We start from the raw sequence: 12,288 nt of genomic DNA, 5'->3' as shown, positions 1-12,288 counted from the left end.
AAGATCTGGTCGGTCGCACATCCGCGCCGACCCTATTAAACAAGCATGTCACGGTGTTGCTCGTCGGGGAAATTTAATTACACCAACTTACTACTGGGACCGTTAATTCTGGGACGTAATAGCTCATTCAGTTGTATAACTTTTACAGACAACATAATACTGTAAGCTACTAGTTTTGCAGAGAATATAACACTATAAGCTGCAAGTTTTGCAGGTACTATTATAACACTATATACTATATAGTATATGCTGCAAGTATTACCGAGAACATAACTCTATAAGCTACTATTTTTGCAGAGAATATAGTTGTGTTTTGATGGAAGAGCAAGACGGAGGACCAAAATAGTAAATAACTAGTTGACAAAATGAGAAGAGTATTATAAGATTACGATAACGCGTCCGTGAACTTCGTATCACTTAACTCCTGAATTTTCTTACCGTAAAACCTTCCCTGAATTTATAATATAATTTATAATAATAATTTATAATATCTAAAGATTACCAAAACTTTGGTTTCAATTTTAGTGGAAACAGAAAACAACGCTGACAATTCGGTTACGGTTTCAGTTTTGTTGGAAACTCAATTTCGGTCGGATACTACTATAATATAATAATATGATTTATTATCCGATTTCGGATTCTCATTACCGCGGTTGTCGATGGTAAAGTAGGATATTATATTACATAACACAATTTCAAGGGTAAATATAAAAAACTAGATAAGAATTCTTTGATTTATAAGACGATTTATATGGCGTCCATTTCGGTCAACACATCAAAAGCTTCTCTCGATGGTCAAATAACGGGAGGGCTCAAGTGGCGTAGCTAGGTAACGAAGGACCCCGGGGAAAAAATAAGGTAGGACCCCAAATAGTGGCGATGTAACTGGCAGGACGTTACGCGCGTGGGTGACCAACCGGCATCTCGTGCTAAATTACTTCAATGTCTTATCTTGAAGATATAATCGAAAAAAATAACAGCTACATAGAACTTGCAACCTATAATCTATTTGTGAATAGGACATACTATTGCATTTATAGGTCTTTGTACTATTGCAATAATTTTTACACCAGAGGCAACACCAACATAGGTAGTAAACAAAAAGGTTTGTTTGACAAAATTTCTGTCAATATTCTAATATGACGTACATGCAACATGTCGAATTTTGGTCGGATTATTTGCTGTATGTGCTAGTAGAGCCCTACTAGCACATAATCGGGAATATTAGGCAGAGGCCTAATATTCCCGATTAGGGCCCCCTAAGTTGTGGCCCCCCGCCCCGGGGTCCGCCCACTTAGTAGGTACGCCACTGGAGGGTTCGTCAACAGCGGAACTGGAGGCGCGACAGTGATGTAGCGGGCACACACATTACCGAGGCATACCTACCCTACGCTGTTATACAGAATTATGCCGCATATTACTGTACAATGTGTTACACATGGGAGAGCCATGCTTCGGCACGAATGGGCCGGCTCGACCGGAGAAATACCACGTTCTCACAGAAAACCGGCGTGAAACAGCACTTGCGCTGTGTTTCGCTGAGTGAGTGAGTTTACCGGAGGCCCAATTCCACCTGCAGCTCTTCTGATGCTGCGAGTGCCCATGGGCGACGGAAGTTGCTCTCCATCAGGTGACCCGTTTGCTCGTTTGCCTCCTTATTTCATAAAAAAAGCCAAATTATCAAGGCGTCGCCTTAAGTATGTTGGTCGGATTATGTACTGTATGCGCTAGCAGTGCCCTCTGCTCCGACCTTTTGCGTAATATTTCTATTAAGTGTCAGTAGGCCTCCACTCCGCTTTTATTAATGCAAAAAGAAAAGAGATACAATGAATGCGAATAACTTTTACAGTGGAAGAAATTGGCACGCCGCACGTCTCATTCGAAAAGAATCCGCTTATTAGATCCACGAGTTCATGAGATACACTGACAGTAGTCATCCAATATGAGACAAGATCCACGATGAATTTAATAATATAGACCAGTGTTTTTCAACCTTTTTTATGATGCGTCCTCCTAGTATGAAAATATATTTCGCGACCACCCTTTGCCTTTATATACGTGAATCATGTATACAGTGTATAATATTTTTTGTTAAAATTGTCCTACTTATTATTAACAATACAGATAATCTTTATTGTTTTTTAATGAAACAGTTCTATGGACCTCTGGCGACCCCTACAGAAGCTTCACGACCCTCCCGGGGGGTTGTGACCCACAGGTTGAAAGACACTGCTATAGTCAAATGCAAATTCCCGCGACGCGCAAAGAATTTTCATCTACGTTCGCAAATATTTCGAGCGGTTGCCATCGCATTCCTGTGTCGGATGGCGAATAAAAAAGAATTAAAAGTGTGTAAAAGACCACTTTTATTACTTTTGTAATATTCATTAATAGTAATGCTTCGTCGTAAAATTAATTTATGTAATATGGTCGGTAGGAAAATTTTCAATATGCAGCGTTGGCTGCGCGCAAGTGAAAACACTAAATTCAAATATCAGGGAATTTTATAATATTACAATTTACAATCTTTGCTTTTTTTAACAGAGATGTTTCTTTTACTAATAGATAATGTTTTATACCAATTATTGCAGACGCAAGTGGACGAAGTTTCTAACATTTGAAAATTTTCGTTTTTTTTGCATAAACTATAGTAAGCCACTTTATCCACATACGTCTTTAAGAGGAAACGCTAACACTGTTTTTCCATACAAACGTCTAGACAAATGATTTTTTATACAATATTGGGATCTGATATATATACCTCAACGTTCGGTTTTTTTTACTAATAAATAAAAAATATGACCCTTCAAAAATCGCAAAAAATGAATGATAAAATAAAAACGTAGAGGCATAGGCTCACTCTTCCTGAAGATATATTTTATAAAACTAACAATTAGATAGGCTCTTTTTTGAAGAAGGAATAAGAGGACTACGTTACCTCGTTTTATTGTATCTGTCTCTATCACAATACACGTGCCGGCGCAGGATGAAGAGTGATGGCAATAGTTTCTTCGTATAATTTTTCTTCTGCACCCGCGTTCCCTCTTAATCATTTTAAGGTGTACTATGTAATAATAAATAGAGGTAATTGTTTTATATTAATACTAAGTAATATCATATTTTTAATTATTATATTTTGGCACCCATTTTTCTCTCTTTATTATTCTGAATTATTCTGAAATTCTACTACTCACATAAATTCGCCAAACTGCATCATTGGAAACGAAATGGCACCGTACTTCGATTCACAACCATGCCATAAGGCGAGGTATCATCCGAGATTTTATTACCAAACATTATATCGGCTCGTAAAAATATTTCGGCAGCTGTCTTCATCTTTGATTATATTTCTTAGCATGTAGACTCCAACGTCGCCGCACTCAGAGACATTGAGGGCCCTGGGCCTCATTTCTCTACTTACTGATAAGTACCGCATATACTATCCACAACTTATCTGACAGATACTCCATACTCTATCTGTTAGGTGAGTTGTGGAAATCCGGCACTTATCAGGAAGTGATGAAACAGCTCCTAAGTTTATTATTTTAATGGAATAATTCTGACATAAAACCCATATTTGTTTTTGTCGAACTGCTAATTAAATTAAAGTTAAGTAATCATTAGATTAATCAATGCGTGTGGCTGTATCATTTCTCTCGTGAGAAGTTTTTTTGCGTGAATAAAAGACGAGATATTCCGGTTAAAAACCACAAGACATCGTAGCTTAGGCCACTATGTACGTTTGTAAATGGTAAATAACCATGATCGCAATTAGCCAAGGTGGCCAAGATGTCTATAGCGCGAGCACTCAACGTCTATGCTCTATCATGTGAAATCTCAAATCATAGACAAAATTCACTATTATCGCTCCATTTTAACCCAACGAGGAGATTACTAGCAATTAATCAATAAATAATTTGGACAAGGCGATTTGTTTCTTAAAAAATAATAACTAAAGATATGTTTAATCAGCTTTCCTAATAACTGTAACTTATTAATATTAATAAGGAGTTAAGCGCTTCATATTTAGGTAGCTCGTAAACCCCAACAGTTTACACAAGCCGCGCCTGAAAGCTCCGGAAAACTTACACTGTAACGTAACAACTTCCCTCTTGTGTTTATACTAGGTGTAATAACTACTAATACTACAGAATAGATAATAGTGCTAATACTTTTAAATTTTAATACATATCCTAATAATAATAAGTTTTTTAAATCTATATATTATCTATAGATTTAAAAAACTTATTCTAAGGAAGATCTAAGGAAATCGGAAAATGTCGGATCTACTGGCCGCCACACCGACTGGGACTTCACCGTTCAAAACATTAATATTATTATTATGCAATTTATAAAACAATAAATGTATATATTTATTTATTATATGCATATTATACTCTATTCTATTAAATAAATAAATATATATATATATATATATATATATATATATATATATATATATATATATATATATATATATATATATATTTAATAGAATATATATATATATATGTATATATATATATATATATATATATATATATATATATATATATATATATATATATATATATATATATATATATATATATATATAAATGGACCACAATTAATTAAAATTCATAATATTATTTCAATTATCCTTGGTGCGAAAAATCTTAATAATAAAATAACAAAAAAAGGATATGGACGAACAGTCTATAGACGGCCCCAATTTTATAATAAAAAAAAAAAAACTATATATTAATATGTGAGAGAAAAACTTTGTAACCCTTTTTCCGAAAAATGGGAAACGTAGGTGCATGAAATTTCGCACAGTTATAGTTTATATGGTGAAGGAGTGCATCGAGCTAACATTATTTTAAAATGATTGTGCTTTTATCATATATATTTTTTTTAACAAATAAAACGTTACACACACTACGACACTACTACTAGGAAAAATGACAGATTTTTGAGTGACAAGCCTATACATACGAATTATACTCTTTTATTTATGGTTGAAACTTGAAGTCTGTTGACAACAAGTTGACAAATTGAAAATGGATTATTGTTTTTTTTTATTTAATTTTAGATACTATTAGACAATGCTTAAACGGCCAGTCTGAGATCAGCTGAGTCCCAGAGACAAGAATTGAAAAAAACTAGGTAGTAGTCCTTATGTCGTTGCAAGTAAGGTCGAATTTTGACCATTGGGCGATCTCTAGTAATAATTAAAATATGAATTATGTTGACGATGACTGATGACGTTAAAACATAAGGTAAAACGTCCAATTATTGGCAATACTCTATACTTAATATCTATACTAATATTATATAGCGGAAGAGTTTGTTTGTTTATTTGTTTGAACGCGCTAATCTCAGGAACTACTAGTCCGATTTGAAAAATTATTTTAGTTTTAGATAGCTCATTTATCGAGGAAGGCTATTGGCAATATTTTATGACGCCAAGACTAATAATAGCGAAGAAACAGAGGAAAATGTGGAAAAAACGGGGAAAATTATTTGAAATGGCTTATCTCACGAATCACTGGATCAATTTTTATGTTATTCACAGTCACAAATAAAAAATTAGACCACGTGAAGGATTAAAGGCTATTTTCGTGTGCGTCTGTAAAATTCTTAACTTACGCGTTCGAAGCCGCGCGGAACGTCTAGTATATACTAAATTGTTAACATTTTCAAGCCAAAATGCAACGTGCCAATAAAACGACGACTGCCAACAATGAGTTAGATAGCTCTACTTAGCGATTCCATTCACCAATAACAAATATTTGGCAAAAAGTTAAAAAATAAAAAGAAATAAAAAAAACCTCCATCACTTCGGTGTGAAAGACGGCCATTTTAATTCGCTTACACGGGCGCGAGTCAAGCGTTGACTCGATAAGGATCCGACCGGATTACAATTATACCCGGATCACGTTATCCGGTGATCATTATATCCGGGCACGATTATATCGGGTAACGGGATAATCAATCAGAGTCAATTACCCATCAATATCGGATGTATCGGCAGGCAATGATCCCTGTATATTCTGGAGGGTGGCGGTAAATCTATACTAATGAGTACTCAAAGGCTTTAGTCCATTGAAATGTTACATGAGCTTTGCATTTATTAGAGGACGTAGAATTTAAATAAATGTTACTGCTGCATTCAGGATTTTTAACTATTATTTAACTTTACTTAAGTAATCCTTAGTATAGCTGAGGAGACAAAATCTGTGTTAAATTATTCAATGAAGACTTTGTTGAACATGAGCTCCATATATTTTCTGTCAAATCTCTTCATTTTAGAGTATGCATGAAAATAATTATTATGTCTCCGTGTGCGGCCGTCAGACACAAATCCTCATCCATCCAAATGGACCGATTTTGATGAAATGTAGAAAATATAAATTTATGAAGACCACGGGCTTTTCCGTGAATATAATCGCAAGAAAATATCATCATGATATCGAAGTTCGGCGCTCAGCAGGGTGAATTTCTTACGGTCCAGGGACAATTTTTTTTAATTTTGGGTAGCTACATCTGGTCCGTTTTTTTATATCATCAATCCATTTTCTTTTTGGTCTACCAGATGGTCTTTTACCATACTGACTATCATTCGCGGTAGCGAACGGTCGCGCACCGCTCAGCAACACACATAGCAAATATTAATAAAATTAATTAATATTTCGCGAGTCGCGCGGCTCACAGCCGCTGCACCGACACCATGGCGCTCGTATCCAACGAGCTGCTGGCGTTCGTACAACACGTCGTCAACACCATGGACGAAGATGGCATCGTGCAGCTGTGCAGGTCCACCTACACCAACGAGGAGATCTGCAAGGGCAGGCTCGTGCTGTACGATGCGCTCGGGAAGACAGCGCAGATGACGTCCCGGAGGAGAGACGGAAGCGAACGAAGCTTGCAGGACATCATCTCCCTGCTCAAGCAGACTAATCCTGCGGAATTGCCGGTGTTTGTGGCCAAGCAGCTCCACAAACTGCCGGCGGTATCGACGCACCACGTCAACGTCTCCAGCCTGCTCCTGAAGTTCAACATAATGAGGGCAGAGCTGGACGAGATGCGAGGTAGATTGGATGCGTCGGAATCCACCATCAGTGAGTTACGTAGTGAATTATTACAATTAAAAAGTAATAATTCATTATGTAGGTCATCCGAGCATCCAATAGACTCGATAAATATGCGTCGCGGAGCTCAGCGCGGCTCGCCGTTTTGCACGTCAGCGAAATCGAGTGAGTCAGCAAACAGCCGCCGCCGTCAGCTCGCCGTCCGCGTCACCGCATGACGTCGACAAGAAATTGAGGCCATCGAATCAAGTGAAAAATTATGCAAGCGTCGCTGCTTGCCCCGCACCACCCCCGCGGCCAAAGGCGAGGGGTGCACTCCTGTGGGCCGCAAGGCTGAACATCTTCGACTCGACAGGGACGAGAACAGGAGGTGCGATGAGGAGGGCTTCGTTCTGGTGGAGAGGAGGAAGAAGAGGAAGCCCACCGTCCGCAACCACCGCGGCACCGCACCTTAGGTGTCCGAGCTGCGCCTGCGGAGCGAGGTGCCCGCGACGCCGCTCTACGTGTCGCGCCTGCACTGGTCCATGACGGTCGAAGACGTCGTAAACTACATCCGCGAGAAGACCACCTACACCTTGAGGGTGGAGCGTCTGCACTCTCGCCACAAAGTGAATTTCAGTTCCTTTGTGGTGAGAGTGCCGACTCAAGTTTTATCCATCTTCGAGGTGGAGGAGTTCTGGCCCGCCGGTGTAGTTTACCGGAGGTTCCGGGGGAGGCTCCCGAACGAAGCGCGCATCACGTCGCCGAAAGAGACTTTACGTGATAAAGTGTAGTGTGATTGTGTGTGTGAATGTGTAAATAATATATATTAGGATAAAATTGTTCGGCGTGCATCCGTTGTCTGATTGACATGACACAAGTTTTTACTTAGCATGGGATTAGACGACGTGATGTACGCTACCTAGCTTTTATACTATTGTATATTATTGTATGCTTAATAAAGAATTTGATTGAATGAATGAATGAATTTGAATGACTTAGAAAATGTACGGTTCATTTATTTTTATATTAAATATTTAAAAAAAAAACTTTGGGATCCCTTTTGACGAAAAATGCGGAAACGTAGGTGATTGAAATTTTGCACAGTTATAGTTTATATGGTGAAAGAGTAAATCGAGCTAATATTATTTTGAAAAAATGCTTTTATCATACATTTTTAACAAATAAAACTTCACAGTTTACACACACTACAACACATACACTAGGAGATTTTGATTGACAAGCCAAATTGTACTCTTTTGTTTATGGTTGAAGTCTGTTGTCAAATTGAAAATAGATTTAGTTTTTTTTGGAATCTTAAACATATATTGTAAAGTAAACGTAAATTCCTACAAGCTGTTGATGTGCCAAATAAATAAATAATAAATAAATAAATAATAATAATATATTATACTGATAGCCCCCTTACTAATAAACGGTGTATAAGCTTTGAATAGTTATACAGTGTTTTGTTCCTGTCACACAAGTGACATTTTTAATTGGATTGAAGAAGACAAAACACTGTATAACTATTCAAAGCTTAAACAGCGTTTATTAGTAAGGGGGTTAGACAATAATTAATAAACGGCCAGTCTGACATCATTTGACTTTATTAATCTGAGACTGTCGCAGGAATTATGTCTACAAAATAATAAAGTCAATATCTTGACAATAGAATATATCAATAGAAAAGCGTTGAAATTTTAAACTTATGATTTTATTTTTTATATATGAGGTCGAGTTTCGACCATTGCATTGGGCGATCTCTAGGTTTTTTAATTCCTCCTTCCATTCCATAGAATTGCAGAAAAAATATATTAATATGATCATAATTAAAAGAGGAAGAAACCAATATAACATGTGGTTATGCTCTTATTCGAGATATTCCCGCCTCGCCAACTGATGACCGAAACGATCTGATGAAATTCCTCACACGCCTGAGATATTGCTTATGTTAGGTGGAAAATTTTGTTTTCTGATATGGCAAATATATCAATAACAATAAATTCAACTGATTTTATTATGTTAGAATTAGGACTAGACCTACAGGTATACAGAGGAATCTAATGATATATTGTTTTAGCTTACAAAGCCCTTGGTTTTATAATAAGAGCATGTTCTCAATTTAGCTCTATAAAAGTATTAAATATACTTTATTGTTCATACGTGCGTAGTATCCTCGAGTATAATAATTGTTCTCAGGTTTGGAACCCCCAGTACAAGGTTCATATTATAATACACATAATATACTGGAATCAATACAACGTTTTATCAAGTATCTGAAGTATAAATGTAACGATGACCGTAGAGCCAATTATATAGAACATATTTGTAAAAAACATCATATTTTACCCCTAGAAGAGAGACGTAGCTTTCTCGTAATTTTGAGCAATTTTTAAATTGCTCAATTTCTTGTTGATTCTCCAACTCTACTGTCGAAAATTAAAATTGAAGTCACATAGATAGACAGAGACACCGCACACAGACCGAAAGGTATTTTATAACCTGTTAGCCTCCTATTCCTTCCAAATAAATTCTATTCTCATATTTTTTCTCCAAATACTTTGAGTAGGTACTGACCATTCTTTTTCTGTTCTTTATTACCGTTGTGTGTTTGTGTGTTTGTGCGTAAGGCGGAACTATCGGCGCGCGCGCACGGCGCACGGTGATCTCTGTACTATAATATGTTGGTGTAAATATAGACAGCTATTTTGGACACCGGTTATTGATCTAAACGTACACTCGGACAAATAAATACTTTTATAATGTGTAAAGGATTAGTATCTATGAACTTACTAGATCTATAGATCTATTACATTCTACAAGCATGTAATAGATCTATAGATCAATCTATAGAACAATGATAAAAATTAAAGCTTTATATCTATAGATATAAAGCTTTAATTTTTTAACAGTCAGTATGTCAAAACAAAACTAGTTATTCTAAAATATTCCACAAATGAATACATATCGGTAATATTTTTATATAACCTTATTTTTTATTTAAATTTTTACGCCGTTATTGAAAATGCGGAAGAACTTTAATTTCGTTATTCTTTTACGATAAAATCTTGCAAATGTCGCAATACATAATTGAAACCCTCTGAAGTATCCCGTTCCTGGATAAGGATAATATTTTATACATTCTGTCAACTTTGGCGTACTTCCTGAGGCATTAAATATTAAAATACCTCCAATGCAGCAAAAGTTGAACCTTTGAAAAATGTTACAACATGGAATCTATGACAGTGGGTTAATCTATTAAACTGACAAACATGACGTGATAATAATATACTGAAAATAGTCGAACTCTACTTTTAGAAGACGTGTAGGATTATCACTTATAATACCACAAGAGCTTCGCGCTCGTGATTTTTTAACCTGAAAAACTTGACTCCTTCATTTGTTTGCAACGAACCTATCGGGAAATGCCAGATAATTTTGAAGCTCGTGTGGTATTCGGGGGATTATTTTTCCGTCCCAAATGTCGGCCAATAGAATTAGAATTTGTTTTTTATATATAGCAACTACCAGAGAAAATTTTCAAAAAATTATCAGTATAATACCATGTAGGTTGTACCACGTGACGTCGAATGGTGCAATTCTATTGGTCGATATTTGGGTCGGAAAAATAATCTCTAAAATTTTCTTCAAAATAATAGTTTTTACCGTCTTTCTTTAACCCTTTTTTGTGTGCTTTGTATGAATATAATTATTATAATATACTGAAACCTGAAATACCAGGTACAGGCAGCATAAGATCATTAATATCACAGGAACATAAAAGTCGTAACTTTTATGCTTCATAAGCTTTTATATTTTATGCCGCGAGGGAAAATGTGCACACCCGGCCAATAATAAAGATTAACTAAATTACACCGCTTGCGTATAACCGTACCTGAATATGTTAAGTATATTATTAATCTAGGGTACCTTTAATTTTATGTACAACACAATAAAAAGGCTTATTTTATGCAAAGGTTGGAGCAGAGAGCTCTACAGTTAGCACATACACTATACATTAATAATCTGACCATATGATAAAGAGACAAACCATCAAACATCGAGAAAACATGTAGAGCGAGATATTATCTCGTTGGCGTATGCTAGGCAGGCTAGAGGAAAAATACAGCGCAGTGATGTCATACAAACAGACTGAATGGAAAAATATCAACCAAACATAATCTAATAAATAATTACAAATTTAAAAAATGCCATTTCATAAACTTAGCTTTAGAAATGTGTATGTATTTGTTCGAAGTTAAAACTTCTAGCAAAATACGTTTTATACTCTTAAGAAGTTTAAGACTTTAACTTCTATTTGTTTGAATAAAAACTCATCAATTCACACAGCAAAACCAGATTACTTGGTAGACTGTACGAACATTTGTTTCCTGAACAAATATTTTTTCATCAGAGATATTATATTCGTAGCATTGAGCGCAAGTTACGGCCGTGTTATGACGTGCACCAGTATTTTTCAACCTGTGGCTCGCGAGTCGCGACCCCAAAAAAAAGCCATCGCATGTCGCAAAGCTTCAGTAGGGTCGCCAGAAGTCGAGAAAACTATTTGATATTTTAGTAAAAAGACTAAGTATAAAGATTAAAAAGATTGAAGTGATGTGATATATTTATAGGAGAATTTTAACAGAAAGGTTGCGAAATATTTTTTCATACCATAGGGGGTCGCGTCATAAAAAATGTTGAAAAACACTGACGACGTACACACACCTACAGCTACGGTGTTTCGCTTTGATTGTTTCGTTAAAAATAGCGCGTTAAAATTATTGCGTGTAAGAGGCGTATTGGGCTTTATTGAGGTGGAAAAAAACATCGAAAATGCTGTAGTGTGAGCATTAAGCCCGGCCGCACATTGTCTGAAATTTCTGATCAGAAACAGTTAAACGTCCGCGCTGTCTCTTACATTTTGTACTGAGCCGAGCGCGCTCGAACTCGCCGGAAGGATATTTCGGATAGTGTGCGGGGTGGCGGTCCGGCGAAATTCAACTGTTTCTGATCAGAATTCGGACAATGTGCGGCCGGGCTTAAAGCTCCATAATATAATCTTCTTTTTTTAATGGTTCTGGGCGTCACCAATATCAGAGTGCGTTGTTACTTGATACAAAACTGCTTGAGTGCTGGTTTTAGGAAGAAACAAGGGTACGGAAAATTTAAACGCGTCCGGCCTCTGTTGACTCTACGTTATCGTTACGATCTTGAAGACAATGTCAAATGT

At 36.4% G+C, this 12,288-nt stretch overlaps 1 protein-coding gene across 2 annotated transcripts in view; it reads right to left on the bottom strand.

The window, feature by feature from the left end:
* LOC121738385 (diacylglycerol kinase 1) overlaps window positions 1–12,288 on the bottom strand; it is a 107,091-nt gene that overhangs the window by 50,662 nt on the left and 44,141 nt on the right. The gene's annotated exons all lie outside the window — the stretch shown is intronic.

This window comes from Aricia agestis, chromosome 2 (assembly GCF_905147365.1).
Source record: "Aricia agestis chromosome 2, ilAriAges1.1, whole genome shotgun sequence".
Taxonomy (NCBI): Eukaryota; Metazoa; Arthropoda; class Insecta; order Lepidoptera; family Lycaenidae; genus Aricia; species Aricia agestis.
Note: the sequence above shows the minus strand (reverse complement) of the source record. Positions and strands in the feature narration are given on the sequence as shown.